The 18,143-nt window shown below is 48.9% G+C and overlaps 1 protein-coding gene across 1 annotated transcript in view; it reads left to right on the forward strand.

The window, feature by feature from the left end:
- Window positions 1–18,143, forward strand: part of LOC105489611 (cyclin D3) — a 127,282-nt gene that overhangs the window by 873 nt on the left and 108,266 nt on the right. The window lies entirely within an intron of this gene.

The raw sequence follows: 18,143 nt of genomic DNA on the forward strand, positions 1-18,143 counted from the left end.
GTTGCTGTTATTAAGGGAGCATTAAGTTATTCATTTGCATTGGTTGAACACCCCCTATGTGCCTGGCATTATATGGAATGCTGAGGGTGCAATGATGTTATTTATCCACAGCTAATATGGATCACAGAACAGACATAGATGTCAAGTGCACTGGCTGGGGTGACTGGGAAGGCTTTAGAGAGAAAAGGACATTTGAGTTCGATTCAGAAGGATGAAAAGCATAGAAGTCTTTGGGGGCACTTATTCCACAGAGCTGGATTGAATCCCAGCTGTGGTGTTGGACACTGGAATATAGGGGCAACCCAGAAACAATTCCCGCTCCCTTTAATCCACTGTCTAAGCATCAAGGGGATGAACAGGATGAGTCCCAGAAAAGGCAATTTTCTGGGCTGGGTCCCAAGAACCCAGGAATTCCCAGCTGGGTGCAGCTGGCAGGGTCCACCTGGGGGTGATGTGACAGTCCACACAATCCTGGGCACCCCCTCCCCATCCCTGGACTCTGAGACCGTTTCCTCTGACGAGTCCTTGCCCTCTGCCTACCACCTCATTTCTCTTTGGGACCAGACATGGATGGAGAAGTGGATCTCCCTTTGCTTCCTCACAGATTCTTCTGGCCGTTCAATTCCGGGGCTCCTTTGGGAAATGACTGACACACCAATTTATTAATTCATTCAGCACCCATTTGCTGTGGCCATACTCCATCTGCACAGGCTATTCCCATAGCTGTTGGGGATGTCATGGTAATCAAATCACAGTTTCTTCTGCCTGGAACTTAACACTGAAAGCTTCTCTGATAATTCTAGCAGAGTCCTAGTCTATGCCAGTCATTGAGATCATGACCTCCATGGTCCCAAGTATCTTCTCCTTACGACTTCCCCTTCCCTCTTCCCTCAAGGGCTCAGAATACTAGCTAACAGTTACATAACACTGTCAGGTACTCTTCTAAGTGACTTAGAGATCATATCTCATTTAAACCTCCTAATACAGTCCTATGAGGTAGGCATTAGGATTCTCTCCATTTTATAGACGAGGAAACGCAGGCACTGGAGATAAGTAATCTTCCTTCAGACACAAGAAACAAATGGCAGAGCTGGGATTTAAACCCAGGTCACTTGATTTGAGAGGCTTTATTTATTTATTTATTTATTTTTTGAGACGGAGTCTCGCTCTGTCGCCCAGGCTGGAGTGCAGTGGTGCGATCTCGGCTCACTGCAAGCTCTGCCTCCTGGGTTCACGCCATTCTCCTGCCTCAGCCTCCTGAGTAGCTGGGACTACAGGCGCCCACCACCATGCCCGGCTAATTTTTTGTATTTTTAGTAGAGACGGGGTTTCACCGTGTTAGCCAGGATGGTCTCGATCTCCTGACCTCGTGATCCACCCGCCTCGGCCTCCCAAAGTGCTGGGATTACAGGCATGAGCTACCACGCCCAGCTGGGAGGCTTTATTCTTAACCATTAGGCTAGCCTGCCTCCTTCACTGACCACATAAAATGTGCACTTGAGCCAGGAACTTAGGAGTTTCCTAAAGGGAGTCTGTGGTCCTGTATCTTGGATGATACAGCCATCTGTTACCTGAGCCGTGGGGCTGGTACTGTTTACAGTGAGCCCAGCAGGCCTGGAATAGGGTTGTGGGAACTGCACAGAACTGGTATCCTTTCCTGATGGCTGTGTGTGTGTGTGTGTGTGTGCGTGCGTGCACGTGTGTGCGTGCGTGCACACAAATGTATGAATGTTTTCCCCTGTGTAAGCCTCACTCAAAGGAAAAGGGGGAATGTGAATAAACCAAGAGGAATGAACTAAGATTATATTCAAGAAAGAACTTCTCAACTTGGACGTGATGTGCCAGAATCTGGGGACGTGGGAAACCAAGACACCTCTTTTGTTGGGAATTAAGAATAGCAGAGATGCTCACATTCTAGATGTGCATTCCAGCTTGGTAGCTGAGTAAGGAAGATGGCTAAGGAGTGGGTGCAAGCTTAAGATGCTCACACCTCTCTTTCCCACAGCTCCTGCTTCCAAAGCTGCATCCGTGTATCCTACCCAGTCCCTCCAGACAGGCTGGGATAATGCTGGTGATGCAAGCAAGGGCACAGGACAGTGTCCATGGATTCCAGCCCCTTTTCCACCTTCTTTCTGAAACGCTTTTAAATTTCTTACAAGGACCTTCCCCACAGGTCTGGGGAGGCCTTGAGGTGGTCCCTTTCTGCCTACACTTCGTGCATCTGTCTTTGAGAAAGGAGTGTGTGTTGGGGACAGGGGTATTGATGCTGGGAGTCAAGGGTGGGAACTGGGTAGAGGGTGGCTGCACTGAGAAAACGGGTAAGCAGGATGTGAACCTTAAGAATGATAAACCTCCATGCTGCTCTTCTCCCACGCATGCACCTTCCTCCCTCGCTCGCTGGTAGGGTGGGGTGCAGCGGAGCCCTTGGCACGCCCTGGCCCCCTGCCCCAGACACTGGCTTGGCTGTGGAGAACAGGTTGTACTCTTGAAAAACCACAAGAGGAAGTTTAGGGAGGGCTGGGGGTGGGGAAAGTTCTGGGGCCCCTGCCAAGTTTCCCTTTCCCTGCTGAGCAGTAGGTGTGTTTATCTTGCCCTCAAAGACATTTAAATTTTAAATCCTCAAGTTTCAAAGAGCTGTCAAGGCCTGCCCCTTCCTAGGGGTGGCAACAGACACTGCTAGAAATGGGATTGGAACAAGTTACCCATCTGCTGGTTGAGAAAGGCTAATTCCAGAAAGTCTCTTCTCCTTCTTTGGCCCCTTCACTTTTCTCTTCCCCAGAGCATTCCCTACAACCTTTAAACTCAGAGGAATGTGGCTGTAATTGCCCCTTAGGAGCTGAATGGTGTTGCAGGAGCTGTCCTTAGGTGTTTTACCTGTACTGTCTTATTTAATATTTATTCACCACAACTCTAGGTAGTAAACACCTCTATCTCCAATTTGCGGATAGGAAACTGAGGCTCAGAAAGGCAAACTTGCTCAAAGTGATTTAGCTAGTAAGTGGCAGAGCCTGGACTTGAACAAGGTTCTATCTGATTTCAAAGTCTAGGCTTTTTACTCATGAATTAACTCTCAATCTGAGCATTGACTTTCCTAGTATATCAAACACTGAGACAGGGAGGCTGAAATATAAAGGGATTTTTAAAATGCTGCTGCTGGTATGGGAGAGGGATAGAATTGGAAGTGATTCCTTGGAAGTTAATGTATTTAAGAAGGGATAACCACTGGGGACGGTGGCTCATGCCTGTAATCCCAGCACTTTGGGAGGCCAAGGCGGGCGGATCACGAGGTCAGGAGTTCGAGGCCAGCCTGACCAACATGGTGAAACCCCCATCTCTACTAAAAATACAAAACAACAACAACAAAAAAAAACTGGGCCTGGTGGCATGCGCCTGTAATCACAACTACTCAGGAGGCTGAGGCACAAGAATCGCTTGAACCCGGGAGGCAGAGGTTGCAGTAAGCCAACATCACACCATTGTGCTCCAGCCTGGGTGACAGAGTGAGAATCCGTCTCAAAAAAAAAAAAAAAAGAAAGAAAGAAAAGAAAGAAAGGATAGCCAAGTAAAAAAAAAAAAAAAAAAAAAAAAAAGATGCAGGAGGTGAGAGGTCAGGTCAAACTCTGGAAGCCTGCACCAAAGGGGAAGATTTAGGAGGGATACTGTAGCTGTATGCAAATATTTAAAAGGTTGCCCTAGCAAGCCTTGAAGTAGGGGGTTAGCAGGACTGGTGGAGGCAGATTTTCAAAAAACATAGAACTTTCTAACACATGGGGCTTAGAGCGCATGCTGTAAGAGGGGCCTCTGCCAGCAAGACGACCTCAAAGCCCCTTTGCCTGTAAACCCCTTGCTATGATTTTTCCCCTGCTTTCCTCTTCTTGTCATTCTTTGCTCTCCCGTACTCCCTGGCCCATTGTAGTCCCTGATCGTCCACCAGGTGGGGCTGTTGCCCAGTGTGTCGCCCCGGTGTGGCTGGATTGGGTGAAGAGCGTTGCCGGGTTCTCCAGGCACTGACTGGTTTCAAGGGGCCTCTGCTCCCATCCCATCACCAGCTATTTACACACTGGGGCCCAGAGAACTGCTTTTGACCCAGCACAGCCCCCATAAAAGGTGCTCTTCTGTCTTGTCCAGGCTCCAGCCAGAATGTGCAGGCCTCCGCCTCTGGGGCATATACCCGTCCCCAGGTCAGGGATTCCTTCCACATCTTCTCTTTCCCCTTCCTGACTGTCCTTTCTCTTTGAGAGAGGGGGCCCGATGTGTCCAGAGCAGAGGGCAAGGCCAACGGCCCTGTGAACCAGCAGGGTAACTAATGTGGCATGGCCATTTATGCTCTTCAAAGGACATACCTGTGTCATCTCCCGGAAGGGGCCTCAAGAGCCCCACCTCTCTGAAACTATTTGCACTCAGTGGCCTGACCAGTTCTCCCATCCTGGATGAAATTCCCCAGGACAGCCGTTCCTGAGGTGAGGGCTGAGGGGTTATCTCTGGAAGGAGAGGGTTGCTGGTACCTCCATCCTTGGCCCAGGATCTGCTTGCTGCCCCCTCAGACCTTTACAGAGGCACAGAGCCACTGGGCCTCCAGGGACACAGAGACAGAGCCCAGAATGAGCAAAGACACCCTGATTTTTTTGAGACAGGGTCTTACTCTGTCGCCCAGGCTAGAGTGCAGTGGCGTGATCTCGGCTCACTGCAGCCTTGACTTCCCAGGCAGAGATGATCCCCCCATCTCAGCCTCCCGGGTAGTTGGGACCACAGGCGTGGCGCCACCATGCTCAGCTAATTTTTAATTATTTTTTTGAAACGGAATCTCACTCTGTTGCCCAGGCTGGAGTGCATTGATACGATCTTGGTCCACTGCAATCTGCCTCCCAGATTCAAGTGATTCTCCTGCTTCAGCCTCCCAAGTAGCTAGGATTACAGGCACCCGCCACCACGCCCAGCTAATTTTTTGGATCTTTTATGGGGTTTCACCATGTTGGCCAGGATGGTCTCGAATTCCCGACCTCGTGATCTGCCTGCCTCGGCCTCCCAAAGTGCTGGGATTACAGGTGTGAGCCACCGCGCCCGGCATGCTCAGCTAATTTTTTGCAGAGATGGGATTTCGCCCTTTTGCCCAGGCTGGTCTTGCGCTCCGGGGCCCAATCAATCCTCCTGCCTCGGCCTCCCAAAGTGCTGAAATTACAGGCATGGGCCACTGTGCCTGGCCAGAGACACCCATTTTGCAGGTGAGCAAACCAAGGTACTGAGAGGTCTAGCAGCTTGCTTCCGTACACACAGCCCATCTGTGACTGAGCTGGAAGTCTGACTCAGCCACTTGGCTGTAACGTTTGTGCATGTAACCACTAATCTGTGCCATCTGTCATGGAGTGGTCGAGAGCGCCTGTTCTTCATAGACAAACCACCCCACTTCAAGTCCTAGCTCAGCTCCTTTCTGGCTATGTGAAATTTTCTTTGTCTGTAAAATGGGCATAAATATAAGCCCCACCTCTCTGGGTAATTGTGAGAATTAATAATAACCAGTATTAGTTGAATACCTACTGTATGTCAAGTATCTTTTTGATCCTCCCAGCAGACCATGAGGGAGGCATTATTATTCTGCTTTTTACGCATAAGGAAACTGAGGCACAGGGGAGGCACAGAGACTGCAGGATTAAGACTTCCGGCCAGTCGCAGTGGCTCATTCCTGTAATTCCAGCACTTTGGGAGGCTGAGGCAGGTGGATCAGCTGAAGTCAGGAGTTCAAGACCAGCCTGACCAACATGGAGAAACCCCGTCTCTACTAAAAATACAAAATTAGCCGGGCATGGTGGTGCATGCCTGTAACTCCAGCTACGCAGGAGGCTGAGGCAGGAGAATCGCTTGAACCCAGGAGGCAGAGATTGCAGTGAGCCGAGATCGCACCATTGCACTCCAGCCTGGGTAACAAGAGCAGAACTCCATCTCAAAAAAAAAAAAAAACAAAAACACTTCCAAGCCTACATTTCCATAAGATTATGAGGCAGTGCACACAAAGCTCTGCTGAGTGGTGGGCAGGCCATATGTCCTTTGAGTGATAGCTGCTGTCATTATCAGCATATCACGGGCATCATCGTCTCCCAGGTGGAGGTCCTCAGGGTGGACATGGGGCCATCTAGATCCCAAGAGACAGCCCTGGTTTCTTTCCTCACCATCCCACCTATGGCTTCATGTTACCCTCTTTTCTAAAATAAAAATTGTCCACAAGTTATGGCCTGTGGTCAGACAGTTGGACAGAATATTTGAAGCTGGGGCTGTCCCAGAAACTCCCAGTTCTGGCCCCAGCTTTTTCTGCTCCAACTCACCCTCCCTCTTGTTCTCTGTTCTCTTCCCTCTTGTTCCTCCCTGCCCCCTCCCCTGAGGTCCCTGAGTTCTGGGAAAGGAAACTGGAGCAGGGGCCTCAGACAGATGCAGACCTTGAGCTCCAACTTGGGCTCCAGCTGGAGGAGGGAGGACCAGCCAGGGGCAGGACCATGAGGTGCAGAGGGCCCCCAGTCTGCTTGTCCCTGGGAAGACATCTGTTTATTATTCGCAAAGTCTTAAACTCTGGTTTGTTAAGCTCTGTCATGCTGGGTGCTGTGGAATCCACTGGGAATAAGGCCCAGGGGAGGTTTATTCTACTCTGGCAAGTGGCTATCACAAAGCCATCTTTGGATTATAGAGGGAGGAGTGCTGTTTCCTCCCGGCAGCAGGCCCTACGATGCAAAGCCGCCTTTTCCTTTCCAGTTCCATTGTCTTTTCTGTAAGCAGTGTCTGCTGTAGAACCACAAACTTGGAGACTCTTCAAATGTGGCATCTATTTTCATCTCAGTGAGAAAGGATCTTGGGGTTACAAGCCCTCAGATGTACTGGGTGACTGAGCGTAGGCCAGGGCATAGAACATTCTAGTTTCTCCAGGCCTTCTGTTCCTTCTTTCCAGTCAGCTGGTACCTGCTGGTCCTAGGGGGAACTCCGTATTTTCTTCAAATTGACTTGATTTCTACCTCTAGGACCCGGCTGAGTTTTTCTCTCACATCCCTTGATCTCCAAGGGTACAGCCTTTTCCGGCTTGGGCCCAGCCTCTTGGGTTCTTAAAACTTTGTTTACAGTCACTGGACTTGAGCTGGGTTCCTCCTGGGTGGTCCTCAGAAAGTTTTACCTCCCCCGTTTCTTCCCTGCCTTTCCTCTGACACAGGTTCTAGGAGTCATTTGTGGTGCTTCTTGTGGGAATCTGTTGTGTGGCTTTGCTCTGAATCCTCATGTGTTCCCAGACACATGGCACTCAAGATGTTGGTGATGATAATAGCACATCTTTACACGACACTTCCATGTGCCAGGGGCTGCTATAAGTGCTGCCATATCCTGTATGCCATTTATACGTAAGTCAGTTTATAATAAGTATGGATATTTATTAATCCATTTCTCAGCTGTTTCTCACAAACATATCCTATGAGGGTTTTTTGTTTTTTGTTTTTTGAGATAGAGTCTTGCTCTGTCACCCAGGCTGGAGTGCAGTGGCACGATCTCAGCTCACTGCAACCTCTGCCTCCTGGGGTCAAGCAATTCTCTCCATCAGCCTCCTGAGTAGCTCGGATTACAGGTACCCACCACCACACCCAGCTAATTTTTGTATTTTCAGTAGAGACGGGGTTTCACCATGTTGGCCAGGCTGGTCTTGAACTCCTGACCTCGTGATCCACCCACCTCAGCTCCCAAAGTGCTGGAATTACAGGCATGAGCCACTGCGCCTGGCCAAGGTTTTTTATTTTGCAGATAAAGCCCCTGAGGCATAGAGGTTAAGTATCTAGTCCAAAGTCATACAGCTGGTCATATTGAGAGCCTGGTGGCTGAAATAACTCTGACCTCAGTCAGACTTTTCTTTTTTTTGTTTTTGTTTTTGTTTTTTTGAGACGGAGTCTAGCTCTGTTGCCCAGGCTGGAGTGCAATGGTGTGATCTCAGCTCACTGCAACCTCCACCTCCCAGGTTCAAGTGATTTTCCTGCCTCAGCCTCCCGAGTAGCTGGGATTACAGGCTCCTGCCACCACGCCCAGCTAATTTTTGTATTTTTAGTAGAGACAGGGTTTCATCATGTTGTCCAGGCTGGTCTCAAACTCCTGACCTCAGGTGATCCACCCGCCTCGGCCTCCCAAAGTGCTGGGATTACAGGCGTGAGCCACTGTGCCCCGCTCAGACTTTTCATGCATACTGTGTATATTGCACACATGTGTGTGCACCTGTGTATCCACCTACCAGGGCAAGTGTGAGATTACACTGGGTTCCCTGTTGAGACATTGTCGTGTACAGTCTCAGGACTAGTAGAGCAGACCGGTAGGCCCCTGACTGCCTGTGTGCATGACATGCAGGGATGCATGGAGGTGTGATGGTGTTGACACGAATCCCTCCCGGGCAAGCCCAGAGCATCCTGGATCCCCCAGTGCCTTCTGGCCAGTGCTTTAGGATGTCCACTAAGCCGAGAAGGTGGAAGGTAAGGAGCAAGGGTGCCCCAGCCCTGCCGCAGCAGGAAGGTCAGGTATCACACACGGCCCGGAAACAGGAGTGGGTGGTGGTGAATGTGAGCTCTGCTAGGTGGGGCTGGGCCCTAACCTATCTGGGGAGCTCTGGTTGAATCAGCCCAACCACAGCCACCCCAACTGTGCAATGGTGCAAACAAGCTTTTCCTCCAGCTCCCCTTCCAACGCTCATTTTCCTTTCCTTGCTCTTGTATGAGACTCAGGCTTTGGGAGGAGTGTGGGATTAGGACAGCAGCTGAGAGCGTAAGTCTGGAAGGGGTGGTTCAGCTGGGTCCTAGTGCAGGATCTCTCACCATGGCCTTCAAGTGACACCCGAGGCCTTCACCCAGCAATGGGTGGCAGCTCTGGCCCAGAGGGGATGCCACATACCCTGTCCAGAGGACAGGACTACATGGGTTGAGGACTCCTGGGCTCAGTCACCTGGTATATTCATCCAACATCTGTGAGTCTCAGAGGCCTTGGAACCATACACTTTCCATTCTTCATGGAGTGGAGCCACATTGGACGCAGTGTTGGGTTCAAAGTCAGGGTAAAAACAGGACACACATCAAAGTTACTGTTAAAGTCTCTATTTTAAAGAGACTGCTCATAAAACACAGGATACATGATTTTTACATTCTCTTCCATCTCTTAAGATTCCCCAGCATATGGGGCCGGGCGCGGTGGCTCAAGCCTGTAATCCCAGCACTTTGGGAGGCCGAGACGGGCGGATCACGAGGTCAGGAGTTCGAGACCATCCTGGCTAACACGGTGAAACCCCGTCTCTACTAAAAAATACAAAAAACTAGCCGGGCGAGGTGGCGGGCGCCTGTAGTCCCGGCTACTCGGGAGGCTGAGGCAGGAGAATGGCGTAAAAACCCGGGAGGCAGAGCTTGCAGTGAGCTGAGATCCGGCCACTGCACTCCAGCCTGGGCGACACAGCGAGACTCCGTCTCAAAAAAAAAAAAAAAAAAAAAAAAAAGATTCCCCAGCATGGCCAGTGTTTGTTGGAACACAGGATCTGGTCTTTGGTTAAGCATTATGTTGAGCCTGGGTGAAGGGATCACATCATATAAATAGTACATAGGTTTCTGTGGTTGGTTGGTGTCTCTTCTAGTAGATATAATTGAATTTATGACTGTTAAATATGCGCATTTAGGAATTCAGTATGCATACTTTTATGGTCTAGCTGGGCCTCAAGAAAGGTTTCAACTACAGTGCTGTGGGAATCTGGAGAAAGGAGTGGTAGCTTTTGCATGGGTTTACCAGGATTTATTCTCAAAGGTGCCATTTGAGGAGATAAAAGAGGAATGGATTAGATGAGAAATTATTCCAGAGCAGTTTTAAATGGTGGTTGCTTTTGGATTTTTTTACTCTTCTGAATGTTCTGAGTTTTTTACTGAAGGCCATATTATAATTTTTTATGTTATTTCTATGTCAATTATTAGACATTTCTTATTCTTTTTCTATAGTATTACTGATTATTTCTTATTTCTAAAACAACTAGTGGTTATTTCTATAATCACTATTATTTATAGAACAATAATTACTTTTGATATGACCACTTCTTGCATTTTTTTTTTTTTTAAAGTTGAGATAGGGTCTCACTCTGTCACCTAGGCTAGAGTGTAGTGGCACAATCTCAACTCACTGCAGCTCCTGCGTCCTGGGCTCAAGCAGTTCTGCTACCTCAGCCTTCCAAGTATCTGGGACTACAGGCACAAGCCACCATGCCCAGCTAATTTTTTGTATTTTTGGTGGAGACAGGGTTTTGCCATGTTGCACAGGCTGGTCTTGAACTCCTGGGCTCAAGCGATCTGCACATCTCGGCCACCCAAAGTGCTGGGATTACAGATGTGAGCCACTGCACCCTGCCCTTATATAGTTAAAAAAATCCAGGAACACAATGGAACTGAGAGGTAAAAATATGAATAAGAGTAAAGAATACTAAGAACTGGATAACCAGGCTTGGAATTGGGCATTTTAGAGACTAACATATTAGGTCTACTGCAGCAATTTTTAAGCTTTCTGATCTCAGGACCACTTTACATTCTGAAAAATTTTTGAGGATCCCAAAGAACTTTTTTTTTTTTCTTTGAGATGCAGTCTCACTCTGTTTCCCAGGGTGGAGTGCAATAGTGCGATCCTGGCTCACTGCAACCTCTGCCTCCTGGGTTCAAGCGATTCTCGTGCCTCAGTCTCCTGAGTAGCTGGGATTACAGGCACATGTGGCCATGCCCGGCTAATTTTGTATTTTTATTAGAGACAGGGTTTCACCATTTTGGTCAGGCTGGTCTTGAACTTCTGACCTCACGATCTGCCCGCCTCGGCCTCCCAAAGTGCTGCGATTACAGGTGCATGCCACCACACCTGGCTAATTTTTGTATTTTTATTAGAGACGGGGTTTCACCATGTTGGTCAGGCTGGTCTCGAACGCCTGACCTCATGATCCGCCTGCCTCAGCCTCCCAAAGTGCTGGGATTACAGGTGTGAGCCACCACGCCTGGCCAAGACTTTTGTTTTTTAGGCTATACCTATTAATAGGTGCACCCGACATGGCATTCCCTGGAATAAATAATATAAGCTTTTGACTTCTCCCTCCCTATACCTGTTGATATTTTGTTTCTAATAAAAAATTGATATGAGAAATTTTAAATATTAATTTATTTAAAGTAACAATAAGAAACTCATTGCATGTTAACATAAGCATTGTATTTTTTTGGCCGGGCACGGTGGCTCACACCTGTAATCCCAGCACTTTGGGAGGCCGAGGCAGGCGGATCACGAGGTTAGGAGATCGAGACCATCCTGGCCAACATGGTGAAACCCGTCTCTACTAAAAATACAAAAATTAGCTGGGTGTGGTGGTGCGTGCCTGTAGTCCCAGCTACTTGGGAGGCTGAGGCAGGAGAATCGCTTTAACTAGGGAGTCAGAGGTTGCAGTGAGGCAAAATCATGCCACTGCACTCCAGCCTGGGGGCAGAGTGAGGCTCCATCTAAAAAAAAGAAAACACAATGGCCGGGTGAGGTGGCTCACTCCTTTAATCCCAGAACTTTGGGGAGGCTGAGGCAGGCAGATCACGAGGTCAGGATATCGAGACCATCCTGGCTAACACAGTGAAACCCCGTCTCTACTAAAAATTACAAAAAAATTAGCCGAGTGTGTTGGCGGGTGCCTGTAGTCCCAGCTACTCAGGAGGCTGAGGCAGGAGAATGGCGTGAACCCAGGAGGCGGAGCTTGCAGTGAGCCGAGATCGCGCCACTGCATTCCAGCCTGGGCCACAGAACAAGACTCCCTCTCAAAACAAAACAAAACAAAAAAACCCATAAGCATTGTATTTTTTTAAAAATGAAAACTATTTTCCAAAACAAAAATAATGAGAAGTATAGCCTTGTTTACGTTTTTGGAAATCTCGTTAATGCCTGACTTAATAGAAGGCAGCTGGATTATCATATCAGTTTCTGATTCAATCTGTTGCAGTATGTTTTCATTAATATATATGAAGAAAATCTGGCCTCAGGCAGGTATCTCATTAGAAAAGAGAGGACCGGCCAGGCACAGTGGCTCATGCCTGTACTCCCAGCACTTTGGGAGGCCAAGGCGGGCAGATAACTTGAGCCCAGGAGTTGGAGACCAGCCTGGACAACATGGCAAAATTTTGTCTCTTCAAAAGACCCAAAACTTAGCCGGGCTTGGTGGTGTGCGCCTGTAGATCAGGAGGAGGCTGAGGTGGGATGATTGCTTGAGCCTGGGAGGTGGAGGCTGCAGTGAGCAGTTATTGTGCCACTGCACTCCAGCCTGGGTGACAGAGGGAGACCCTGTGTCAAAAAAAAAATTAAAAAAAAATATATATATAAAAATAATTTTTAGGCGAGGCATGGTGGCTCACACCTGTAATCCTAGCACTTTGGGAGGCCGAGGCAGATGGATCACTTGAGGTCAGGAGTTCAAGACTAGCCTGGCCAACATGGTGAAACCACAACTCTACTAGAATACAAGAATTAGCTGGGCGTGGTGGCACACGCCTATAATCCCAACTACTTGGGAGGCGGAGGCAGGAGAATCGCCTGAACCCGGGAGGCAGAGGTTGCAAAGAGCCAACATTGGGCCACTGCACTCCAACCTGGGTGACAGAGCAAGACTGTCTCAAAAATAAATAAATAAATAAATAATAAATTTTAGGCCAGGCCCGATGGCTCACGCCTGTAATCTCAGCACTTTGGGAGGTCGAGGTGGGTGGGTCACAAAGTCAGGAGTTCAAGACCAGCCTGGCTAACATGGTGAAACCCCATCTGTACTAAAAATACAAAAATTAGCCAGGCGTGGTGACAGGTGTCTGTAATCCCAGCTACTTGGGAGGCTGAGGCAGGAGAATTGCTTGAACCCGGGAGGTGGAGGTTGCGGTGAGCCGAGATCACGCCACTGCACTCCAGCCTGGGAGACAGACTGAGACTCTGGCTCAAAAAAAAAAAAGAAAAGAAAAGAAACTAGGGTGACGCCAGTAGAAATGGAAACAAGGGGGTGATCTGGGAAACTATTTTGAAAGTAGAAGCAATGGAAATTAGTAATTATTTGGTAGGAAGATCTGAAGAGTCCTCTGCCCTTCCCCCTTGAGGCACCATGCATGCTTCCGCAATGGAGTAGGTTGCCCTGTGCTGTAGTTTGCTGCTTGCATTCCTTCTCTCCTAATAGGCCCTGTGCTCCAGGAAGTGCATGAATGAGAGGAATCAGGGACTACCCTTGAACTTCCAGCCTGGATGACTGGCAGAATATTGGTTGCATTAACAAGTTTTAAAACCAGGAGGAAAAGATGGCCATTACCATTAAGTATCATTAACTGAAGAATAGGGAAAGGTGTCAGGCTATGAATGGGGGGAAATAATGGGTGGACCTTGAAATATAGCACTCTTGGCAAGGAGGTATATTTTTCTAGGTACTAAAGATTTGAGGAGAAATATAAAAACCATCTAGGAAGGATTGCTCTGTTCTTTGTTCTCAAGTAACTTAAGTTCAGTTAGGGCAATGTTTTTCAAAACTAGAAAAAAAAATTTGTTTAAGAGACAGAGTCGGCCAGGCGCAGTGGCTCATGCTGGTAATCCCAACACTTTGGGAGGACGAGGTGGCCGGATCACTAGGTGAAACCCCATCTCTACTAAAATACACACATAAATAGCTGGGCGTGGTGGCACCAGCCTGTAGCCCCAGCTACTTGGGAGGCTGAGGCAGGGGAATCGCTTGAACCCGTGAGGCGGAGGTTGCAGTGAGTCGAGATCACACCACTGCACTCCAGCCTGGCGACAGAGCAAGACTCCATCTCAAAAAAAAAAAAAAAAGAGAGAGACAGGGTCGGCTGGGCACAGTGGCTCATGCCTGTAATCCCAGCACTTTGGGAGGCCAAGGCAGGTGGATCACCTGAGGTCAGGAATTACAAGGCGGGCATCTGTAATTCCAGCTACTAGGGAGGCTGAGGGAGGAGAATTGCTTGAACCCAGGAGGCAGAGGTTGCAGTGAGCTGAAATCGCACCACTGTACTCCAGCTTGGGCAACAAGAGCGAGGATGCATCTCAAAAAAAAAAAGAAGACAGGGTCTTGCTCTATAGTCCAGGCTGGGGTGCAGTGGTGCAATCATAGCTTACCACAGCCTTGGGCTCAAATGATCCTTCCACCTTAGCCTCCCTAGTAACCAAGACTACAGGTGCATGCCACCATACTTGGATAATTAAAAAAATTTTTTTGGTAGCAACAGTGTCTCTGCTATGTTGCCCAGGCTAGTCTCAAAATCCTGACCTCAAGTGATCCTCTAACTTTCGTCTCCCAAAGTGCTGGGATTATAGGCATGAATCACCATACCCAGCGTAGAAATATTTTAAATTTTTGGTTTTTTTGAGATGGAGTTTCGCTCTTGTTGCCCAGACTGGAGTGCAATGGTGTGATCTCGGCTCACCCCGCAACCTCCACCTCCTGGGTTCAAGTGATTCTCTTGCCTCAGTCTCCCAAGTAGCTGGGATTACAGTATGTGCCACCATGCCCAGATAATTATTTTGTATTTTTAGTAGAGACAGGGTTTCTCCATGTTGGTCAGGCTGGTCTCAACCTCCTGATCTCAGGTGATCCACCCACCTCAGCCTCCCAAAGTGCTGGGATTACAGGTATTAGCCACCGCACCCAGCTGAAATGTTTTAATTTTAGCCCATTTTATACACATGCATACAAACACACATCTGTGTGTGTGTGTGTGTGTGTGTGTGTGTGTGTATATATATATATATATATATATTTTTTTTTTTTTTTTGAGATGGAGTCTCACTCTGTCACCCAGGCTGGAATGCAATGGTATGATCTCAGCTCACTGCAACCTCCGCCTCCTGGGTTCAAGCGATTCTACTGTCTCAGTTTCCCAAGTAGCCGGGATTACAGGCACCTACTACCACACCCGGCTAAGTTTTATATTTTTAGTAGAGTCGGGGTTTCACCATGTTGGCCAGGCTGGTCTTGAACTCCTGACCTCAGGTGATCCGCTCGCCTCAGCCTCCCAAAGTGCTGGGATTACAGGTGTGAGCCACCACACCTGGCCAATATATTATAAAACAAGACTCACTAAACAATACTTACTCTGGCCACAGTTGATATACTTCTGACGTTTTAAAATTCTGTTTTGCCGTTTCATTTTTAAAACGTGCTGGTCATGACTTCATGAAACAGTAAAATGACTGCCATCACCTGTAATCCAGCACTTTGGGAGGCCGAGGCAGGTGGATCATGAGGTCATGAGTTCGAGACCAGCCTGGACAAGATGGTGAAACCCCGTCTCTACTAAAACTACAAAAAGCCGGGCGTGGTGGCGCACGCCTATAGTCCCAGCTACTTGGGAGGTTGAGGCAGGAGAATCGCTTGAACCCAGGAGGCAGAGGTTGTGGTGAGCCAAGATTGTGCCATTGCACTTCAGCCTAGGCGACAAGAGTGAAACTCCGTCTTAAAAAAAAAAAAAAAAAAAAAAAAGACTTGCCATTTAAAAAGCACTAAATTGGGGAGGCATCACTCTCAAAGTTCTATTAGCAACAGAAGTGGACTGACTAATATAAGGCAAAGGGAATGTATTAGAAGAAGGTCAGAAACTCATAGACTCACTAGGAAGGCTGCAGAACCAGGCTTGGAAATGGACAAAGTGCCAGGGGCTCGAAAGAGATAACTATAGGGAGATGAGGGCAGCTGGCTGTTACCTCTGCCAGTTTGCGCATGGTGGAAATGGGTAGGTTTCTGTGGTGCAGGTGAGGCAGCCTGGCTCCTGGATTTACAGTAGAGGAAACGGAACTCCCAGAGGGAAGTGGCTGTGCTGTTAGGGAGGGGGCTGGACAACCAGCAGCCAAAGAAGAGTAAAGTCTACCAAAGGTAACAGGATGTGGGCACATAAAAAGATACCTTACCATGAGTGGTATACTTAACATGGCAGTCTAGGCGGGCGTGCCCATGCCCGGCTCGTGGCCTTCTCACGTGCTAAATTCGGAAACCCATTGGCCATAGGTATTGAAAGCAAATGCCTCCAAAAGATGCCAGGCCTCTGCCTTGGTAATTCCACTTTCCAGTCTCTGTCCTAATTAAATTATTCTAAATGCAGAAAAAACCTTGTCAGCCGGGTGTGGTGGCTCACGTGTGTAACCCCCAGAAGTTTGGGAGGCCAAGGCAGGACAATTGCTTCAGACCAGGAGTTCAAGACCAGCCTGGACAATATAGCAAGACCCCATCTGTACAAGAAATAAAAAAGAGTAGTAGGTTTGGTGGCATGTGTCTGTAGTCCTAGCTACCCAGGAGGCTGAGGCAGAAGAATCGCTTGAGTCCAGGAGTTTGAGGTGACAGTGAGCTGTGATGGCACCAGTGCATTCCAGCCTGTGTGACAGGGCAAGACCTCGTCTCTTAAAAAAGAGTTGGACAGGTGCAGTGGCTCACGCCTGTAATCCCAGAACTTTGGGAGGCCAAGGTAGGTGGATCACCTGAAGTCAGGAGTTTGAGACCAGCCTGACCAACATGGTGAAACCCCATCTCTACTAAAAATACAAAAAATTAGACAGGTGTGATGCATGCCTATAATCCCAGCTGCTCAGGAGGCTGGGGCAGGAGAATCGCTTGAACCCAGGAGGCGGAGGTTGCAGTGAGCTGATATTGCGCTGTTGCACTCTGTCTCAAAAAAAAAAAAAAAAGAGTCAGTTGCAAAATATATGTGGTAACATGAAAATTATATGGTAACGTTAAGGGAAAAATCAGGATGCAAAATTGTACATATATTTACAACTATATATTTTAGACACACACACACAGACTTGAAGGAAATATACCACAGTGTTAACAGTGGTTATTTGTTGGGGGAGCAGAACTAAAGGAGTTTTGTTTCTCTAGTGCTGTTTTCACTTTTTGAACTGTTCATGAAAAATCAAAAACATGTCATGAGTTGTGTTTCCATAAGTATTTGGAAAATCAGTCTTCTTACTTTCATAGCATCTCACTGGGGACAGTGCAGGTGCCAAGTGCAAAGTTGGCAGGAAGGAGTACAGTGTGAAGGCCCAGAGCAGTACCCTGTGAGGTCACAGCAGCCTCTGCCCCATGTTCCCAATAAGCCTGCACTATCTGCCAGCCCTGCAAGTCCTGCGCCACCAGTAAAGTTGTGAAGTATCCAGGTGACTCTGGGGTGACTGGCCCCTGTTGTCACGGCAGTTAGGGGTGGGTGAAGTCAGGTGAGGGGGCACATGACTCAGCTTCAAGCCCCCTTGAACCCACAGAACGGGTCTGAAGTGGAGCACACATTTCTTTTTGAGGCCTGCTTTTCCCCCTTGTCCCTTTTAGCAGGCTGTAGCGGGGAACTAAGGCGGCCAGAGCAGGAAGTCTCCCATAGAGTCTGCCTCGGCAGCTCAGCAACAGAGGAGGAGGTGGAGTCTGGATTGAGCCCCAAGATAAGGAACATGCAGCAGCTGAAGAGGGAGATCAGAATAAACAGCTGTGCCCCCAGGAGAACGAGCTCCACATTCCACTCTTTGACCCCACCCCCAATTCCCACTTCTCCCAAGTGCCTTCCTGCACCCCACCCCCATCTGTGCACACTCAGTGTTCCCACCCGCTCCAGGGGCCTCCCCGCCAGCCTTGGCTCAGCTCCCTTAGAGCCGCCTTCCTTCTCCCAGTCCCCTGAACCAGAGGCTCTGGGGCTGCTCTCCAGCTGTCTGGAAGGAGTGAGTACTCAGGACAGGTGGCCGGAGGTGGATGGAAAGGGGCCTCATCCAGGCTGGACTCCACCTGCCGGGCTGGGCCACCCTCAGACTCTTCCTCTGGGCCACTCCTGGAAGGCCTGGGAATACAAGAGGGCCAGGCCATGGTGGCAAGTCTGGGGAAGGCGAGGCAGGACCTGGGGCATGGGAGGAGACAGTAGAGTGGTCCTGGAGGCCGGGTCTATGCACATCTGGTCATTCTCACTGTGGGTGGGCCTTGCCCTCCAGGAGCCCACAGTCCAGTAGGGGAGACAGACAGCAGGTACCAGATGTGCCTCCTGAGGTGGTCTCTGCACAGCTCTGGGAGGTCATGCCTCATCATAGCCTCATCATAGTGTCTACCCCCAGCTCCAGAGAACCGCCGGAAGGCTCCATGTCTCCTGAGGGTT

The sequence above is a fragment of the Macaca nemestrina genome, chromosome 5 (assembly GCF_043159975.1).
Source record: "Macaca nemestrina isolate mMacNem1 chromosome 5, mMacNem.hap1, whole genome shotgun sequence".
NCBI lineage: Eukaryota > Metazoa > Chordata > Mammalia > Primates > Cercopithecidae > Macaca > Macaca nemestrina.